Source organism: Bos indicus x Bos taurus, chromosome 18 (assembly GCF_003369695.1).
Source record: "Bos indicus x Bos taurus breed Angus x Brahman F1 hybrid chromosome 18, Bos_hybrid_MaternalHap_v2.0, whole genome shotgun sequence".
Taxonomy (NCBI): Eukaryota; Metazoa; Chordata; class Mammalia; order Artiodactyla; family Bovidae; genus Bos; species Bos indicus x Bos taurus.
Window position 1 is genome coordinate 40,305,710 of NC_040093.1, and position 5,940 is coordinate 40,311,649.

The window sequence follows — 5,940 nt, forward strand, 5'->3', positions numbered from 1 at the left end:
GAGGCCAATGTTGGGGGCACCCTTCAGGGTTCAAGACCCACTCGGCTCTGAACCCTCGGGCCAGAGATGAGGGCTCTCTGGGTCTCAGTTTCCCCAGGAGTAGGAAAAGGAGAATGATCCCTGCCTGAGCCAAGGATCAATGAGGCGGATGATGGTAAGGACCTCAGGCAGGCATGGGGTCACGCTGCCTGGGTTCCAACCCCAGGCCCACCATTTCCTGGCTGGGTAACTTGGCTCAAGTGATGGAAACTCTCTGAGCCTCAGTTTCCCCTCTGCACAATGGAGACAGTGACAGTACCACTTCGTGGGGTCATGTGGGGCTTATCAAGGGTAGTGCTACAGAGTCCCTGGAAGTGTTCGTGAAGCCCTGGGGTGCCTGGGGCCTGGGGGTGCGGGGGGAGGACAAAAGCCTGACCCAGAGTTACCCAGTCCAGAGCCCTCTGGAGAAAGGCCTCACTGAGAGTACAGATCAGAAGACATGGCCAGAACTGGGGGGCTGGAAAGGTGGCCAGCTGCTCCTTGAGCCAGGGGTCTGGACAAGCCTGTCCAACATCTGCCACTTCCTCCTCAGAGCCCTGAGCAACAGGAAGAAGTGTCGGTGTGTGTCAGAGAGAAGACAGGGTGCTCTCTCTTGCCAGGGGCCCAGCCGGACTCCCTGGGAAAATTCTGACTCAGGAACGAGCTTTTCTACCCTCAGGGATGAATTAGGGATGCAGCTACAGAGAGAAACAGGCAGGTCCCAACACGGTCTCCCTCCTCTCTGCCCCTATGCTGGGGCCCCTGCGGCCTCCGCCAAGCACAGCTCATAGGTAGTTCAGGCGGACTTGGTGGGAGGAAGGAAGGGAGCTGCTCCTTGCAGGACAGGGAGACTTCAGGGAGGCGCAGACCCACGTGTGCAGGCTCCCACCCCAGCTGCAGGGCAGTGACTTTGCAGGGACACCTGTATGCTTGATCCCTTGGCCACGTTCCTGCTGGGTGACTCGGACAAATTCTTGCCCTCCTCTGCACTTTGGTTTTCTGTGGCCATGACCCAGCCCTTGACCTCTAGGCTCTTCCTTCCTTTCTGAGTTCTCCTGGCCACCTCTAGGGTTGCATCACCAGCAGCTGCTCTCAGGGCCCAGGAGGAAGCTCTATTCACCCCAAAAGCCCCTTTATTTTTCATCTTGGATCTGGGCCTGCCTCACTACACCCTGCCTTTTGGGGGTGCTGGTTTCATAGCCCTGCACTCCAGATTCTGGAACTCACTGCCAAGACACACCCCCAGCTCAAGGAGCCGGCAGTGGCTCCCATTGTCTTCGTTGTCTAGCCCCAGTCAGTCACTACTTCCACCCAGTTCGGGATGTGTTTGCCATTGTTGTTTAATCGCTCAGTCGTGTCCGACTCTTTGCAACCCCTGGGACTGCAGCACACCAGGTTTCCCTGTCCTTGCCATCTCCTGGAGTTTGCTCCAACTCGTGTCCAGTGAGTCGGTGATGGTATCCAACCATCTCATCCTCTGCTGCCCTCTTCTCCTGCTCTCAATCTTTCCCAGCATCAGGGTCTTTTCCAGTGAGTTGGCTCTTCGCATCAGGTGGCCAAAGTATTGGAGCTTCAGCTTATTCATCCCAGTCTCCCTGCTCTTATCCTGCTATGACACACACATAACTGGGCACACCAGCTCCTCTCCATCCATTAGGGCCCATCTCAAGTCCTGCCTACTCTAGGAAGCCTTCCCTACTTCCAGTTCCCCTATGGAACATTCCAGATGCTTCTACTTTGGGAGGCATGCCTGGCCCTTGTTCAGTCTCCCAGGCAGGGAGGAAGGCAAGCCACCTCCCACTCCCCACCCTGAGAGAGTCATCCCCAGCCCTAGGGATGTCTCTCACCATGGGGGCTGCTCCCCCTGGTGATCTGCAAGAGGGCAGTAAGTGTAACCCCTGACAGGACATTAGATAAACTGAGTCACACCAAGAAAAAGTAATTTACTTTTCAGTCTCTCTCAATCCCAGTGACATCCAGGAGAAGTGTCTGTTTAGAACTAAATTATCTCTAGCCCCTTTCTACTACCACCTTCCGTCCTTTTGATTTTCATTCTTCAAACTTATATTGGACATAGAAAACAGGATATCTGATGTTTAGTGATTCTTTTATTGTGGCAAAAGTATACATGAAATTTACCATATTAGCCATTTTTAAGTGTACAGTTCAGTGGCATTAAGTACATTTATATTGTTACCATCACCACCCCTCAAAGCTTTCCCATTTCTGGAAACTGAAACTTTGTACCCATTAAACACTAATTCCCCATTCCCCACCCCCTAGAGCTCAAGTAACCACTAGTCTACTTTCAGTCTCTGTTTGACTATTCTAGGAACCTCCTATCAGTGGAATCATACAATATTTTTCCTTTTGTGTGTAGCTTGTTAACTTAACATGATGTCTTTATGGTCAATCTATGCTGTTAAACATATGTCAGAATTTCCTTTAGCCTCCTCTCAAGGCTGAATAATATTCTTTTGAATGTATAGACCACATTGTTTATCCATTCATCCACCAACACACACTTAGGTTGCTTTTATCTTTTGGGGGTATTGTGAATATGCTGCTACGAACGTGGGTGTACAAGTTGTATTCCTTTCTTAACAAAGTGAGGGTTTCTAGCTTGATTGAGGATGTTGCTTATTTACATGACATTTATTTTTATGACTTTCTTCTATTTACAGCAACTGATAACATTTCCTATTTAGCCTAAAATATACATCTGTTCTAAAAAAAAAGTGAAATGGTTTAAGGAAAAATGCCAAGTAAATAATAGCACAAGAGTTATGTGTTGATGGCAAAAAGTGGTGGCAGAGACACAGGACAGAGAACTGCTGATGTGTGGGAAATACTAACATAAGCCTCAGTGGAAAACCCTACTGTGCTAAACTGGGGAAAGAAACCAGATAAGTGCTGCATCCAGTAGGCTGCCAGGAGGTGCGGTTTTAGCAACAGGAATGAAATGGTAAACTTGAAAGTCAGATCTGGGCTTTAAGATCTCTCAGCGTGTGACTGGAGTCTGTCATTTGGCTTCTAATCCCCACTTTTCTCACTACGAGATGATGGTAATACCAGCTCATAGGATGGCTATGTGTGCATGCTTGCTCAGTCAGTCATGTCCTACTCTTTGCAACTCCATGGACTGTAGCCTACCAGGCTCCCTTGTCCACGGAATTTTTCAGGCAAGAATACTGGAGTAGGTTGCCACTTCCTACTGTAGGCAATCTTCCCAACCAGGGATCAAACCCACATCTCTTGCCTCCCCTGCATTGGCAGGTGGATTCTTTACCACTAGTACCACCTGGGAAGCCAAGGATGGCTATAACACTGAGCTAATTCATGTGAACTCCCAAGCCTATGGTCAGGACACAGCTTGGTTCTATGAGTGGGTAGCTCTCCCTCCCTCAACCCCTGCAACAGACATGCCTGGGACAATATTTTTGGTTCTTTTCTTTGAGACAGATAGCTCTATCATGATGATTTTATAACTGGAGCTTAGGGGACTTCTCTGGTGGTCCAGTGGTTAAGACTCCGGGCTCCCAAATGCAGGGGGCATGGCTTCAATCCCTTGTTGGTGTACTAAGATCCCGTATACCACATGATGTGGCCAATAATGATAATAATAAAATAAGCTGTAAAATAACAATTGGAGGTTAGGTTCACCATCAACTCAGCCTCCTCCATCTTCTTAATCCATATCCCCGCCTTCAGAAACTCTAGGAAAGAACTCTGGGATCTTGGTCCACAACTGTCCTTACTGGTTGTGAAACTCTGGGTAAGTCTCAGCCAAGCGCCTCAGTGAGCATTTCCCCAAGTTTAAAATTGGGGGTGTTCCAGCTGTCTGAGTATTCAATATCTGAATCTCACAGGTCCAAAGTACACAGTAAGCAAAGGTCAGCCACTGCAATATTCATAGGTCAGTTCCTTCTCAAACCCCACATAGTGCCAGCAAAATCTGCCCTGAGCTGATTGTCAGATGCTATCAACATTCAGCCATGCCAAGACAAAGCACATGGTTATGAGTGGAACTACAAATCCTGCAAAAAAGCGTGGGATTTCACGAAGTGGGTGTAAGTGATGCTGTGGAAAACGAGCAGCCACTGACCACAGAGGAAGAGAGCTTCTGTAAAAGAAAGGCCCAAGAACTTGCAGAGAGAACTGTTTGACTGTCACAGGATTCAGAGTGAACTCTGGTGTGAAACTCTCAAATATGTTTGCAAAAGTGATCCTCTTGCTGCAAAGAGCCAATTCTTTATTGATGCTACTGCACGCATGATAGCAACCATAATCTAAATATAGGTTCTTTACCATCTGAGCCACCAGGGAAGCCCCCAAATACAGGCATACCTTGGAGATATTTCCAGTTCAGTTCCAAGCCACCACAGTAAATCAAAGCTCACAATGTATTGAGTTACACGAATTTTTTTGGTTTCTCAGTGCAGATAAAGCTTATGTTTACACTATATTAGTATAGTAAGTGTGCCAACAGCATTATGTCTTTTAAGAAGTACATAAACCTTAATTTAAAAATCTTTATTGCTAAAAAGGGCCTTCCCAGGTAGTGCTAGAGATAAAGAACCTGCCTGCCGATGCAGGAGACAGAAGAGATGCAGTTTGGGACAGAAGAGATGGGGTTTGATCCCTGGGTGGGGAAGATCCCCTGGAAGAGGGCATGGCAACCCACTTCAGTATCCTTGCCTGGAGAATCCCATGGACAGGAGTCTGGCAGGCTACAGGCCATTGGGTTCCAAAGAGTTGGACATGACTGAAGTGACTTAACACGCAAGCACATTGCTAAAAAAGTTTTATCACTTGCACCTTCACCAACTGGTAATCTTTTTGCTGGTGCAAGGTCTGAAATATTTTTAGGGTTATCAAAATGTGACACTGAGACAGAAAGTGAGCAAATGCTGTTGGTGCCAAGACTCGCTTTCCACATGAGACTTGTACAAACCTTCAATTTGTACAAAACAAAAACAAAAACACAGCATCTTGCGAAGGGCAATAAACAGACATATGCCTCTATTGTTAATTACCAATTCAAACTAATTTATCTTCTTTATTTTTAGTTTCTTCTTCCACGTAAAGACTCAATACAGCAAGGTTCCCTCCGCCACACTCTGAACTTCTGGTCCTCCTTTAACACGGATTCACCTCATCGGCCTTCCAGGGGACAGGATGTGGTAAGAAGACCGCTTCCCCCTCTCTCAAAGTAACCGCAGACACTCACTCTCAAGGCAGGAAGCCCCAAAGTGCCAAGGCGCACGCAAGTACCCCTCAAGGTACCGGGACCGCCCCCCCCCCCCCACCTACCCCGTTCCCCTAGCCAGTTGAGGCCGGCTCTGCACGGGAAGCACCCTAGCACATCCGAGAAAACCTCCTCCCGGCTCCACCCACGCTTCTCAACATGCGCGAGGCTACTATGGTCCATCCTTCTGCTGTACAAAGGGGAAACTGAGGCCCGATGAGGTGCAGGGACTTGCTGCTCCGCATCCACTCGGTGGCAGAGCTAGCACTAGGAAGAATGTAGGTAACAAAAGCATACAAGCTTGGTATACAGCTGCACGTGCTGAGCCGGGGACAGGCTGTGCCCTCTTCTGCTGCTGGGCGCCTAGTACGTCATTGCCGCTCCGGGAAACTTGAGGCGGGAAAGCCGACCCCGCGGGGCCCCCAGACCCGGCCTTCCTTCCCCCTCCTCTAGGCCCGACGGCGGGGTGGGGCCTCCGTCGGGGTCCGGCCCGTTCGGTGGCGATCCCGCCAACTCGGCCCGCGCCCCTCTCCCCAAAGTTAGGCGCGGGTCTCCCACCCAACCAACTCTGCGGGCCAGGGTCAGAGTGGGGCCGCAACCCGCCCGGGCCCCACCGCCCCCGCCCCGCCGATTCCTTTCTCTCCCCTCCCCCCGGGAGGGAGGAGGAGACTCCG